This window comes from Polistes dominula, unplaced genomic scaffold (genome assembly GCF_049000335.1).
Source record: "Polistes dominula isolate Pdom_NZ unplaced genomic scaffold, Pdom_raw_medaka contig_20, whole genome shotgun sequence".
NCBI lineage: Eukaryota > Metazoa > Arthropoda > Insecta > Hymenoptera > Vespidae > Polistes > Polistes dominula.
In genome coordinates this window covers 534989-550978 of record NW_028301147.1, presented here as the reverse complement: position 1 = coordinate 550978, position 15990 = coordinate 534989, and the positions used below count along the sequence as shown (strand labels likewise).

Genomic DNA, 15990 nt, shown 5'->3' with positions numbered 1-15990 from the left:
TTCAATAATTTCTTGTTTAACACGTTCGTCGTCATGGCACGACCACCGTATACCGGAGACGGGCATGCTTCACCAGGCAGGCCCCCCGTCACCGTATACGGTGACACTCTTCTTCTTGAAATTAATAGTATTTTTAATATGAAAAACTTATCACATTTTCCATTTGGAAAGAAAATTATTTTCGGTAAATAAAAAATCGATAAATATAAATGACGTGTGTGTGACGTTGTTTGTCCGCAATGGACTGCTAAATTACTGAACCGATTTTAATCAAATTTTACACACTGTGTGCAGTTTCATCCAATTTGAAAGATAGGATAGTTTATAATCGCAATTTATAATCGCAATGATTATTTGTTTATTAACAAAGAGTCATGTCAGTTCGATAAGATTCTAGCAAATGGCGGTATAAGATAATTCGTTGACTTAAAGACATTTAATCATTAATTATTTTTTCTTTGATTCATACATTTATTCCATTCACATTCTATGTGGGAAATTATATTTCCCATAAGCTTTCGTTTTTTTCGTTCTCTTATTATTATTATTATTCGAGAAAACGTTTCTTGAAACTTTGTAAAGTGTATATTAATTATTATTAAGTAGTCATAATTGAAGAACCAGAGTGAGTAACATGAACTTTATATTCACTTATACATGGTGATTCATTAATTTTGTACGAACGAGATTTATCATTGTTTTTTCTTGTAATCTGAAAAGAAAATCAGCTTGAAAAATCTTTCGAAATTTGTTCATTAATTTTTTTTTACAAATCTCAAGAAGAGTTTTGTTTTCTTTTACTGTGTATATTATTTATATGTGTGTATGGGGTTGTTATATTTCATATACACACACATAACACATTCTAATGCACTGGTTCTTTTAATTATGGTATATAGAATCCGCTTTCTTAACCGTCACCTTTTCTTGCACACGAGTAAAATAGATTACCATCGTAATCGTCTCATTGTTTCAAGTAACTAGCGTGACCGTTTACTTTTTCTTAGAAAAATAAAAAAGAATAAAAAAAAAAAAAACATAGACAACGAAATTACATTTTCTTTGCCTATTTTACTTCCTTATAGATCATCTCAATCTAATTTTCTTCTATTTTTTTTCTTTCTTTCTAATCTTTCGTCATACGTTTTCTTTAAATTCCCACACATTTGTCTTTTTTTTGCATCGTACAAATTCATGAGAACTGAAACTTCGTACAATTTCATTCAAAATATTTCAATAGTTTTTTTTTACCCCAATTTTTTAATGAAAAATACAATCAAAATGAAAACGTGTGTTTGCTTAAAAAAAATAAAACAACTGTGTACATTTTATTAAATTAAAAATTACATTCGGGTTATTTTTTTATTTTTGATAACGGATTTAAATTGAGAGAAATAGTTTTAGTATAAAAATGAACAAAAAACAAAATGATAGGGATGAACGGGAATTCTTTCTTTATCTTCTTCTTTCTTCTTCTTCCTCCTTTCATCCCCCATTTTGTTTTTTTTTCTCTTGGTAAATCGTAAAACGAATCACACAAGCGTGACTATGAATCTTCGCGTTTGCTTCAACCGTCAAATCATCTCGAAGTAACCGTGTTTTTCCATTTCATTTCTTCATTGGTTCTCTCTCAGTCTCTCTCTCTCTCTCTCTCTCTCTCTTCTGTCTGTCTGTCTTTATCTAACTTTAACTTTGAAATAATCATAGAAAGAGAGAGAAAGAGAAAGAGAATGAGTATAACAACGCCACATAACGCTATTACCTCTAATTCTCTCTCTCTCTCTTCCTTTCCCACCTCCTCCTCTCCTCCTCCCAACACTTTCGAGTTTTCTTTTAAGATCATTATCTTAATCGTGATTCATATTATTTTATTATACGTCTATGATCGTCAATTATGTGTTAGAACAACGATATAAATATACAACTCCATTGTTTTATATGTTCGCGAGTTATTATCCTTAATTTTTTTTTTTTTTTTTTTAAATAAAATTTATAGAAATTTGTTTTAGGATTATTTAGGATTGTTAATATATTAGGTCGAATCATAAATAACTTCCCGTTTTTTTTTTTTTTTTTTTTTATGAGACACAAACAATGGCGTTTCTGCGACTGATGATGATAAGTGCAAAGATACCTTTGTGTTGTTTGTCCGCAATGGACTCCTAAAGTACTGAACCGATTTGAATAAAATTTTGCACACTTTATGCAGTTTCATCCAACTTGAAAGATAGGATAGTTTATAATCGCAATATTATTTTATTGTCAATTATTTGTTTATTAATTAATTAGAGTCATGATTATCTCTGTTAGTTCGATAAGATTCTAACAGGTGACGATATTAAGTAATTCGTTGACTTAAAGACGTGTGTATCGGACTGTATATATGTAAATTAGGAGTTTGAAAGAAAAGGTTTTATATTTTTCGTTTACTCTGCTGTATCGAACGTTGTAATTTTAAAATTACCAATGGATGATGATGCATTTGCAATTTCGTCCTTTGTAAAATAAAATATAAAAGAAATCAAATATAAAACATTTTATATTCGTGGTCTTAGGGTAAACTTTTATGTTTTATTTAATTAAAAAAAAAAAAAAAGAAAATTATTTAAAGGAAACATTTGCTTTTTTTTTACTATGCACAAAGTGTATTTTATTATTTATTTATTCTCTTTTTTTTTTTTTTCTTTCTTTCTTAATATTTCATGTTGAATATAATTGACCGAACCTTCCTCTCTCTCTCTCTCTCTCTCTCTCTCTCTCTCTCCAACTTTCTGTTTCATGCAAATTTAAGAGAGCCTTGTTGTTGTTCGACAATTGACCGAGTGTGATCGAGATTTTTGTAAAAAAAGAAAAACATTTGTAGTCATCTTCTTCTTCTTCTTCTTCTTGTTATTATGTCATTGTAAAAGAGTATACAAAAGTAGTATTTCAATGAGAAAGGGAAGAAAAAAAAACTAGAAAAGAAAAGAAAAGAATGGAGGAGAATTGAGGACAAGTATTAACTCTTTCCTTTTTCTTTCTATTTGACTCTTTTCATATTAACCGAGGTTCTTTGATCGGTTATTCGTGTCGTGGTTTCAAGTATCTTCGATATTATTCTACGACGACGACTATTAACTATTAACTATTAGCTATTAACTATTAGACTATGGAAAACCGGTTATGAAAATTTTCTTTTTTATTATTATTTGTCTTATTTTGTCCAACTATTTCTGGCATATCTAACGAAACTTCTCGTTTTTTTTTGTTGTTTTTTTGTTTCCTAATTTAATTCTGATTGACACCTAATAATAAGCTTAAGAAATTCGAAATTAAATTAAATGAAATTAAAAATGAACCAATTTCAGAGATAAAATTATATTTAATAATAATTTCAATTTGCATTTTAGTTAATCGAATAAAATAATAATATTAATATAATATAATATAATAATTTTATTTTTATTTCATTAACTAAATCAAGTAAATTAATTTGAAAAAATAATCTTCTTAATACATATATAAATTACGTGTCACGTTGTTTGTCCGCAATGGACTCCTAAACTACTAAACCAATTTTAATCAAATTTTGCACACTGTCTGCAGTTTCATCCAACTTAAAAGATAAGATAGTTTATTATATATATATATAATAAATCTTTGAGATAAATCATAGAAATGAGAGAGAGCTTTTTCTTGCTTCTTTTTTTCTTTTTTTTTTTTTTTTTGTTCAAACATAAATCCCATACTTTTAATATTGTGACATTTGATAAAAAATAAAAATCTGTTGACACTTTAAACTGAAAGACCATATGCCTTGAGGATACATAAAATGTAAAACGATAATAAATAATAATTAAAGAGGAAGAAGATATTACAAAGTGAAATCGGTTATTAGCAAGTATCATCAAACAAACTGTCTGAGAGAAAGTAACAAACAAAACAAACTAACAAATTTACTTAACGAAATATTCAAAATTATGTCTACATATTTAAACGACAAAAAAAAAAGAAAAAAATTACGCACGCGTGCTTGCTTGCTTGCATGCGTGCGTGCTTACGTGCATGACCCAATAATCAAAGAATATTACCTCGATACCAAATTATCGTCGCGTCTCTAAAGGGTTGCGTTCATGGGGGCGGGGAGGGGAGGGTGGAGGGTGCTAAGAGCATCCCTCTTTCTGGTAAAGGGCTACAACATTATCAACGAATCCATTATCAGTGAAATTTGATTACCATCGTTGCTGCTATTCTTGGTCATGGATACGACCACCCCCTTTCCCCTTTTCCCCCTTTCTCCTTCCCTACTCTTTAACTTTCACACACCGTACATACGTGTACTAAAATTAGAAACACATACAGATGAAGAAGTATACATTCATAATGTTATAATTTCATTTAATTTTATAATTTTTTTTTTTTTTTTTTTTTTTTAACTCTTTTTGCACTCTCGAGGGAGCTCAGCTAAGTAGACAATAAAATAGAAATAAAAATTGAAACAATGTCAATTCAATTTACAACATATCACAATTATGATTTTTTTTTAATTACACATACATATGTCATTTTATTTATTTATTTATTTATAATACGTGAATATGATTTTTTTTTCTTTTTTTTTTTTTTTCTATTAAAATTAAAATATAATCTTCGAGTGCGAAGGATTATATTATTATACACACATTAATTTGCACTTATGTATGTAATATCAAATTAAACTAATAACACGTATGTAAATTTGACAAAAATTTAAATATAAAAAATGCAAATGTTTCTCATACGTGCATCCACACCCCCAAACACATCACACACACACTACATACCCCATAGAAAATTGCACATATATAATATCAAATTAAATTAATAACACATAGATTCGAATACAAATTGAAATACAAAAACCCCAAACGTTTCATGCACCCATACACACCCACCCACACAAATATACATAGACACACATACCCCATACAAAAAAATTGGGAAGATTTAGACGTAAGGGGGTTAAAGATTCGAAAGAAAAGACTCTTGAGTAAGTGATGTGGGAGGGGTTGTTGATAAAGTGTGGTGGCAGTAGTAGCAGCAGCAAAAATAAGAAGAAGAGGGGAGGGGTGGTGGTGAGAAAGGGATGATGAGAGAAAGCGCACGCGCAATGACGCAACAATATGGTGAATTCTGCGAAAAGCAGACCAGTATCCACCCGACCATCAGCTGATCGATATACTTCCTTAAACACGCCACGTCATTACGCGCTTGACACGCATGTCACGCATCGTGTTATTAAACGTTAAGAAGCGTCCTCCTCCTCCTCCTCCTCCTCCTCCTCCTCGTTGGAACAACGTCAACCTAATTACTTTTATTAATTTTCTTATTTTTATTAACTTTCATCAATTATTATTATCATTATTATTATTTTTTAGACTTTACAATCATCTCAACAAACTACTACTACTTGTTTCCCATAAAAAAAATCAATTCCCATTTCGTTGAGATAACTTTTTTGAAATCTATGAGAAGGTGGTTGGTGGTTGGTGATGGTGTTTGATCATTCGTTGAACCATTATTGACCCATTTTTTTTTTTTACAATTATTATTCGTTTATTCCTTCCCACTCTACCCCCCCCCCCTCCTTTCCCCCTCTCATCATTTTCCTTCTTCTTTTTTTGTTTTACAAGTTGGTGCTGGCAAAATCTCGTGTTCAAGAAACTATTCGCGATTCGTGATTTTTGATTATGATGCATCATACTTAAATGCATCCTTAAATGCATCCTATTTGTTCTACGTTAGTTGATGGTTGTCTATGCTAATATATGTAATGTAATTTTTTGTTGTTGTTTTACTGTGACCAAACTGTATTTGGATTATTATCATTTGGGTAAAAAATACTTTTGTCACGGACTACATCATCTTGGTGATAATAATCATTTTCGGTTTTTAAAATAAAATAAAATAAAATAAAAAAGGAAAATAAAGTTGAATTTTTTTCTCAACAATTTCAAATTATTTTGGATATTATTGTTTGTGCACAAGTTCTCATCATCATCATCATCATCATCATCGTCTTGAAGAAAAAGGAAGAAACCGAGTTTTTGAGTGTTGGGTTATATTAAGTTAACATTGGTTCGTATTTTTATTAATGTTTCTATTCCATTTATTTTTATTTTTTTTTGTTTTTTGGTTTTTGTTTTAAATTGCGGCTTTATTCAGGGATTAACTTTTGCGATTGGATCGTGTTAGGATTATTCGCTTAATTGTGGGAAACTTTTTAGTCTTTTGCTCTTAGTCTATTTATTTTGGAATTTTATTTTATTTTATTTTGTTTTATACAGACCAAAATATCTATAGTTATTACAGAAGCTAATTTATTTTTTGGGGGAGGTTTGTTTCAAATCATAGGATTTGTTTTTTTTTCTCGTTCTACAAAAATTGTTCGTCTTCTAATTGCTGTGCTTGGTTTTTTTTTTATTTATTCGTTAAATTAACTTTGACATTTGTTTGCAATTTATATTTTGACGATAACAACGATCTTTCCTGTATATTGTATTATTGTATGAAATTATTATTAACCCATTAGCTGCCACCACAATCCCCATTTGAGGATTTTGGAATTTTACGTACACCACTCGGTTTTATGTGAAGTGTATGAGAAAAATGGCATAGTATGTTATAGGAAATAATAAAAGAAATAAATAATAGTCGCTTTATTGGTTTTTTTTTTTTTCGTGCAACCAGCCACAATTCCCATTGAAAACTTTTTCAAAAAATATCAATATTTCTGTAACCACAAATAATTGGGCAGTTAATGAGGTTAATAATTGTTTCTAATGTTAAAAATAGTAGAATTTATTTTGTTGAACATTTAGACCATATAGAAAAATTCCTCGTCTAATTATTTTACTCATTATTATTATTATTATTATGGTGCTGTCACGTGTGTAGAATATTTTACTACAAAACGAGTCTTCTCGATTCTTCTCTTCTTTCAAAAAAAAAAAAATTAAAAAAAAAGGAAACCAAAAAGAAGGTTTTACAACTTTTTCTTTCTCTTGTGTCCATTTATTTTTCCTTTATGTCTTTTTCTTATACACAGTGGAAAACGTTGAACGTTTGCGAAGAAAATTTTCCAAGTTTTCTTGTCTCCCCTTAAAGAATTTTCTATGAGGGATATAAGAACTCAACCCTGAGAACCCTGGAGCTACCACCGGATTTCTTTCAAACGCGTTCCCTAGTAAAACGCTTTTCTTTTCCTCGTCTGCTTTCTTCTTTTCCCCTTCTTTCACATTTTTTTTTCTCTCTTATTCCCCTTACCTTTTCAAAATGATGAAAATCGTTGAGATTTTCGGAATCATCTGTTCATCTTAAACCATTCTGAGACACGCATGCTTCCATCTGAAACCATTTTATTATCATCATCATCATCTTCTTCTTCTTCTTCTTTTATTTTTTTTTTAACCGACTTATAAATTCTAAGAAAATAATTCAAAAGAAAAGAATTTGCAAAATACCACCGTGTGTATGTGTGTGCTATTCAAAAAAAAGAATAATTTCATTCGTTTTTTCAAAGCAACGAAAAGATTTTCAAGTTATACAATTTTTTCCATTCCAATATCACATTCTCATATAAATGCATATTGCACTAACTATAATGCAACTATATAACTATTCTGTTTTTTTTTTTTTTTTTTTTTTTTTTAAAGAATACTTCGTATATTCACAAGTTTTATCATCATATTTTATCATACACACTTAAACTCAAAACATTCATACATATTTTTTTCAATATAAACATACATATAAAACGTGCTTGAAGAATTTCAAGATATACTTCGTGTATGTATGTATGTATGTATTATTATTATTATTATTATTATTATATAACTTTCATCTTTTTTCTCCTTTTCTCACGTTAGTAGAGACAATAATAATTCTACATAACCAATAGGTGTTTCGTTACAAACCAATAAAACTCGAATGCGCATAATCTAAAATACTTCGAGAATTCCTTCATACATATTTCATTAAATCACCTTCCCCCCTACCCCCTACCCCGTCCCCCTTCCAACTTTACAGAATAGTCTCGTAAGGTAACAAAAAAAACAACAACAATAACAACAAATAACTTTAAACATCTGTCAAAAGTTTATCGTAATATGCAATGACGGAAATAATTAGAAAATAATTCATAATATGGATAATAATATGGATAATATAAAAATAATATAAATAACAACAACAAAAAATTACCATAATCATGTGCCCAAAATTTAGCCAAATAAATTACCTTAACACGTGGCCCGCACTAGACTGTCCCATCGGGCGGCGCGCACCACCGGTGGTCCACCTTGGTTCAGATTTGAACAAGCAAAAATCACGCGCCGTCAGATGAAGCGCATCTTAGATTCGAGTGCCGCCCCACAGCGCAGACACTGTGAAAATCGGCGCCGGCGTCAACGTGTTAAATAATTGAAAAAAATCAAATATACCTATGGTGTCACCGATAGAATTCATAATAGTAGAATCTTTAATCGTTTAGAATAAAATAAAAAAGAAATCAAAGAGAGAGAAAGAAAGAGAGAGTGATAGAAAGCAAACAAGCAACATAACAGCATTGATATTTCGTTCACGCATTTGAACAATGTGTCTCAGCTTAAGAGAAAAATAAAACTGGTGTAGTAGTACATATTTGCATTTCGTTGACACAGCACTGTTAGAAAGAAAGAGAGAGACAGAAAGAATGCATACATGCATGCATTGAGAGAGTGTATTCACGCATCATATACGCGTGCATTCTCCCCCTTTCCTCTCCCTTTGTTCACACCGTCCCTTTTCATACTGTACACAACATTCCACCAACCCCCACCAACTTCTTCTTCTTCCTCCTCCTCCTCCTCCTCCTTCTTCTCCTTTTCTTCTTGTTCATCACGTATATGAAAGAGAGATAGAGAGAGAGAGTGGAAGAAGGGAGTGGGGTGGGGGGTAGTGGGTAGAGGGGAAGAAGAAGAAGAAGAAGAAGAAGGAGTTCTACTAAGTAGCTAAACTTACTCATGTTTCTAGCGTCTAGAGTATCAGTTCTCTTTTGATAGTCCCTACTGTATTTTATTATTCTACAGACACGCATTTTTGTTGTTGTATTCTATTATAATTATTCGTTGGTTCTTACTTTTAACAGAGAAAGAGGGAGAGGGAGAGGGAGAGAGAGAGAGAGAGAGAGATTAGAAGTGTTTTTTTTGTTTAGGAAGAAAGGTAAAGTTGTTCAACAAGTGAGATTTATTTGTATTCTATTGGGTTTGTTAGAAAAGTAATTTCGTTTTTTTTTTCTTTTTTCTTTTTGTGTGAAAATGAAGATAATATTTGTTTCGAAATTAAACTTAAGATTTTCCAGTGGAATTAAAATATAGTTTAATTTGATAAATTTAAACTCTTAACGATTACACGTGTTATTTTATTTTGCCGGTTTGCATTAATTAATGTTATTATTATTGTGTCAGGAATAAAATGAAATTATTTTCCGAACAATCTAATAATTTTATTTCAGTTGTTTTTGTTAATTATTATTATTCTTATTATTATTATTAAAAAAGAACCTAATTTAAATACAATATTTATACAATTGTATTAGTGAGATTTATTTTTATTTTATTTTATTTTAATTGTTTTTTGTTAATAATAATTATTATTATTATTATTATTATACGTTAAAGTGAAGTTTCCTCTTTATTTTCTTTGTAATAATTTATTATATAATAATTTATAGTCACATTGTTATTTATTTTATTATATTTTTTAATTATTACTATATTATACGTTTCAGTGATTATTATTATATTAATTTATTATCATTAACAGAAAAACCTTCATTTAAATACAAAATTTAAATTGTATTATTCGTTCTTAGATCGTTTTATATTTTTTCTTTTTGGTTTTTTTTTTGTTTTTACTTTACTAACAACTAGAAGATATTCGTTAGTCGTGTTTACATAAATTACGTCAAAGTGATCGGTTTTGTTTATTATACCTAATGTCTATGATGATTCATCTGTCATTGGTTTTGTATAACACAAATTGAGATAGTGAGCTAGTGTGATAGTGATAGTGATAGAAAAGTGTTTATACTTTATACTTAAATCGTATTTCATTTGTAGCTTTCTATTTGACATCATTTTTCTATTACATTTGTTTCTTTCGTGTTGTTTATTACCTTGTGATGTGTTTATTTCATCGGAAATGTACTACTTCGTATAAGATTGCAATCGGTTTATTAAGAAGTAAAACCGGTTTTTTTTTTTTTTTTTTTTTTTCTATGATAACTATTTTATAATACATACACGCATTTCTATCCATTTGTTTCATTTGTTTAACATCATTAATCTACGAGTTGTTGTTTCTAGGTGATTTTCAAAATCAATTACCAATCATTTACGTTTGAACATTTCATGCTTGTGTAATTTAAATCAAAATTTATCTGAAAAAAAAAGAAAGTATAATTTAATTGTTAATATATCATCGTAGATATTATATTATACTGGGTGGGCCAAACTTATTGAATTTAATGTTGACTTTTTTTGATTCGTGTGTAACCAAAAAGAAAAAAAATACGAAAGCTAAAAAGTCTGTTCTATTTTTTACTTTTTTTTTTTTTTTTTACGTAAGTTTAGTGATCAATCGATTTTCATTATTGGATGAATAATAAACAAATGAAAAAATACAAAAATCAAAAAAAAAAAAGAAAGAAGAAGAAGAAAAATTAAAACGGTACTTTTATTATCTGTGCAGGTGTTTTGCTTGCTTACACCAAGGTGTAAGACTGTCATCAGGAGAGGAGCCAACACATTTGGTGAGTAATGTTTTCATTTATTATTTTTTTTTCCCCACTTAGACATTATAGCCCATAATCATATAATAACAATCATATATATATATATGCTTGATTCGAGAAATAATATTGGAATTTATTTTTTCGATATTATATTTCAATAAAAAATAACGTTGTCGCATTAGCTAAGTAATGAAAGAAAATTTCATTTGCAAATGAATAGAAAATGCATTCGACTTTGTAGAAATTGTTCTTTCTACAACGTCGTAAGAATCTTAGCAACTCTTCGTGTGTGTGTGTGTTATGTGTGTTACTTTTCATCCTTAATTTCGAGTACGTCTGGTATGTCCCTTTGAAAAGGCCATCTTGACTCTCTCGGTGACTTCAAAATCTCCATTCATATCGAACAAAAGAGTTAGAGAGCAAAGTAAGAGTGGGGGATGGGGGTGGGGGTGTAGGAGGAAGAGTGGGAGTTTCTTCAACGAGAAAGATACCAGCATATATTTTTCCTTCCTATATATATATATATACACATACATACATAAACTTATACAGGTACTTGCAAAACTCGTACGATGAAAGTTAGTTCATCTTTTCTTTTTCTTTATCTTTATCTTTTTTTTTTCTTTCTCTTTCTCTCTTTTGTTTGTTAAGTAACTCATAGTATTCGAGTTTGAAACAACATTTAATTTAATTGACTGGCATATATATATATATATATATATATATATATATATATATAACATATGTGGATCATGTTTGTACAAAAACACACAGGTGCATTTGAACGTTGTTTCATTAATTACTCTAATGCATTTTACGTGTGTATATTATTTTTCATTTGTAGTTTATTTTATGACAATTATAATAATTGATATTTTATCTTAAAAATATTATGCTAATTTATTTGATTGATATAGCACATATGATACATATGTGCCCATATAATTATGAAAATGGTTTAAGTCATGTATCTCTTGTTTCGAAATATTTCAAGATTTTTATTTGAACATCACATGAATTCTATGTAATATTGAAATAACAAATATTATTTAATGATTCATTTTTGTTAATATCGTTTTCAAATTACATTGAATTTATTTAGTTTATAACAATGTAGTGCGTACTAACTGATAAACTCATATTTTTTTTTTTTTTTTAATTTGGACTTATGTTAGAACACTTTCATAATTATGGGCACATATGTATCACTAAAAAGTGAAAATATTTGCATGACATTTTCTAATATTTTACTTTCTGTATACACATATGAATATAATAGTAGGAGAGTGTAGGTATATTCTTACAGTAGAAATACAGACAAAATATATCTAGATTCTTACTATATAAATACCCTAGAATAAAGTAGAGACAGGAAACATATATATACATAGTTTTTGAAAGCTTTCAAGAATTGCAACGTTGGCTGGTGTCGTGAATGAAATTCAGATTGCGAAAAGTACTGTTAGAAACTTTCAGCTACTATATACGTGATATATATATATATATATATATATATATATATATATATATATATATATTTCTGTATATATATATATATGTAGAGGAACCGGAAAGAAATCAATTATTTATCATCTTAAAATATTTGATTATTTCATACAAAATTTGAATATAATTTTAATTAAAAAACCTAATTTGATTTTTCTCTTAGAATTGTTTTCTTGTTAAAAAAAAAAAAAAAAAAAAAAAATATGCGAGTTTTATATTTAAAAAAAAAAAAAAGTTCATTGAGATTGATACAAAAATGATGAATTAATGAAATCATTGAACAAAAAATTTGATTGACACTTGACAAATTAAATTGATCAAAATTAATCTCATTGATTGTTTTTTTTTTTTTTTTTTTTTAATTAATTAATTGTGTTCAAATAAATTGATTGTCCAGGTGATTTATATTTGTTTATACAGTTATTCATAACACATACACAGACACACATAAACGCACACATATGTACGCATGTATAAATACGTGGTGTAGGATTGGTCGTGAAGCAGAGTTAGCCGATGTGTTCGATGTGACATAGACGAATAAAAATAGCTCGTTTTACTTTGAAAATCATCTTTGAAACTAAATTCCTATCTTTACTTGCTCTCACAAGATAGAAAGAGAGAGAGAGAGAGAGAGAATCTTTTATGTAACTTTATTTCAAATGAAATACCTTGCGTTACTGGGACAAGTCACAACCAATGGCCTTCTCTTGAACACCATAGAAGGATACAAAATAAATGCGTAAAACGTGTCTCTATGTTTTTTTTTCTTTCTTTTTTTTTTTTTGTTTGTTTCTCTTTCTTTCCGTATGGGATGGTTTCTATAAACTCGTTGAATTACTCGTTTTTTTTGGTCTATCACTCATTGCACGTATGAAATTGTACAAAACAAACAAACAAAAAAACATATACAAACAAAACAAACGTTTACGTTTTTTTTTTTTTTTTTTTTTTTTTTTTTTTTTTTATATCGTGGGATTTACCTAGGATGATAAATTTCATTTCACATATTATTTATATAGTATACAAAAAAGTTTATTATTATTTAACTACTGGAAGAGTTTTATATAAATGTTACACCACCATAAAAAAAGGGATTTTTTTTTTGATGAAATATAATACGACAGGGGCAATGAAAAAAAAAAAAAATGGTCAGCAATTTTTCTCTTCAAAATAAAAATAAAATAAAAAGTTAAAATTTGTTGACCTCTCTCTTCCTCTCTCTCTCACACACACACACACACACTCACACTCTAAAAGATAAGAAAAGGATAGAGATAAAAAGAACAAGATGAAGATAGATATAGATGAAGAGTGAATTAATGAGTTGGCGAGTTACTTTGAGAAAGACTGAGAGAGAAAGAAAGAAAGAAAGAAAAGAAATAAAAGGAGAAAGATAGAAGATTAAAAGAAGGAGTGGGAGGGAGGCGGAAGGGGGAGGGGGAGAGTTTAGGAATAGAAATGGAAAGTTGAGAAATGAATGAATTCTCCTCTCGTTCTGTTTTCCATGGTGGTGGAGGAGGAGGGAGGAAGATTCACACGAATGCTAAATAAATTTGATACGCGGCTAGTGGGGGTGGGGTGGGGGGGGGGGTTTACTCTCTCTCTCTCTCTTTCTCTTTGAGTTACTCTCGTTTCGTTTTCTCTCTCTCTCTCTCTCTCACTCTCTCTCTCTCTGTTCCAGCTTGTGTTTTATACGTTTCATAGAATCTAATTTTGAGATCGGTCGAGCAAACGTAGATGGGATGGGATGGGATGAGATGGATAGATGGATGGACGGACGGACGGACGGACGGATGGACGAAGGCTCGTTAGATACTCGTCTTATGAAAGTAATTGAACCGTCAAAAGCAGAAAGAGAGACCTACCATCCCCCTCTCCCCCTCCCTACCCCTCCCCACCCCTCCTCCTCTTCTTTCTCTTTCTTCTCTTTCTCTCTTCTACACCTATTATCGATCGAATATCGTTCAACGATAGAATTCACTCTCATTCAATCAAATAATTTGTTTCTTTTTTTTCTGTTTTTTTTTTTTTTCTATTTCTATTGGTCGATTACTCTTGAGAAAGATCCTTTCTCGAAATTTGATATTTATTGAAATGTGTGTTGTACTAGTATTTCTTTCATTTAATTTGTATTATTATTATTTACAAAGAATATTTTACATTTGTTAAATTGTAATTAATCAATTAATCAATCAATCGAATTTTTATATAGTATATTACGTGTTTCAATGTAAATGTAAATGTGTGTGTTTTTTTATCGGTGATATAAAATTGATACGAATTGATTGGTTGGTTATCATCGTGTAATACGATTCTTGGAAAATAATAATAATAATAATAATACTTTGAAGAAAAATATTCAACAAACGTGTATAATATTAAAACAAAAAAAAATAAAATAAAATAAAATAAAAATACTTGAAAGAAAATCTAGTAGAGTTAGTTAGTAATAGCATTCTCGATGGTGTCAGATTTGTTAATGTATTTCAGAAAGAATTATGTTTGCCAATAATAACTTTCATATTTTTTCATTTTTTTATTTTTATTTTTTTTTTTTTATTTTTTACGTCCAACACCTGACACTTTTTTTTCTTCGATTCGTTGAGTTATCAAAAAAAGAAAAAAGAAATAAAGAAATCGATGGAATTTGTTTTAATTATGACGACAGATATTATTGTTGTATTTTTATTGCAAACAACAAAAATATGATGCATTTTTTACAGAGAGAGAGAGAGAGAGAGAGAGAGAGAAAAATAAAGAAAGTATTTTATTATTTTCTAGGAAACGAGCGAGAATTTATATTTTTTTGTTTAAATTAAAAAAAACAATTATTAATAACAACAGTTTGATAAATCAATTTGTTCGAATATATTTCTATCTTGTTTTGCTGTTAATTTTTACACGTGAGATAATACACGTTTCATTCTTTCTCTCATTCTGTTTTTTAGTTTTTTTTTTTTTTTTTTTTAATTCAACATTTATACATTGATTTAAATCTTTGTAATAATAATACAAAGATTGACGTTTGAAGATACTTTTTTTTATTGTTGTGTTGTATTCGAATCGATGCTTAATTTCTATACACACACACACACACACACACATTTCTTTCTAATATACCTGTCATATCAATTCCATCTATTCAACGTCGATCATTCTATTTTCGATGATAGCAAGAAGAGAGAGAGAAAGAGATAGAGAGAGAGAGGGAGAGAGAGAGTAGGTTCACATTAGTTTAGTTTTAGTTAGAAAGAGAAATATAGATGTGTGTGTGTGTGTGTGATGTTTCTTGTAATACCGAAAGGTATAAACTAAGCGTCGAATTTGTAAGCCAACTTGCTTGTAGCCAATAAAATCTCTCTTTCTCTCTCTCTCTCTCTCTCTCTCTTTCTCTTTCTTGCTTATATTCACCTGGCCACTTTTGCTTTGCCAACTCGAACGTGTGTGTCAGACCGCCGCCGGTTTCCTCCTTTAAAGTTTCTTACGAAGTTTCGCGAGTATACACCGAATATCCGGACGACGACGACGACGACACCAAGTCTAATACGAGTGGAATTTATATTTTATCTTTGACTATCTTTTTTAATTATTTTCAATATTTTTTTTTCGTTAAGATTTAAAAGAGGAAGAGGAAAAAAGGTATGTCTTTTAACACTTTCGTCACCATGGCACCACCGTATACGGTGACG

At 29.3% G+C, this 15990-nt stretch overlaps 2 protein-coding genes across 2 annotated transcripts in view; both read left to right on the top strand.

Annotated features, from left to right (window-relative positions):
- LOC107067505 (uncharacterized) overlaps positions 1-10810 on the top strand; it is a 39791-nt gene extending 28981 nt beyond the window's left edge. Inside the window, exon 5 of the mRNA XM_089177129.1 lies at positions 10750-10810. The gene's annotated coding sequence lies outside the window, so the exon portion shown is untranslated. The remainder of the gene's footprint in view (positions 1-10749) is intronic.
- HnRNP-K (Heterogeneous nuclear ribonucleoprotein K) overlaps positions 1-15990 on the top strand; it is a 71519-nt gene that overhangs the window by 116 nt on the left and 55413 nt on the right. The window contains exon 2 of the mRNA XM_089177126.1: positions 10750-10810. The gene's annotated coding sequence lies outside the window, so the exon portion shown is untranslated. The remainder of the gene's footprint in view (positions 1-10749; positions 10811-15990) is intronic.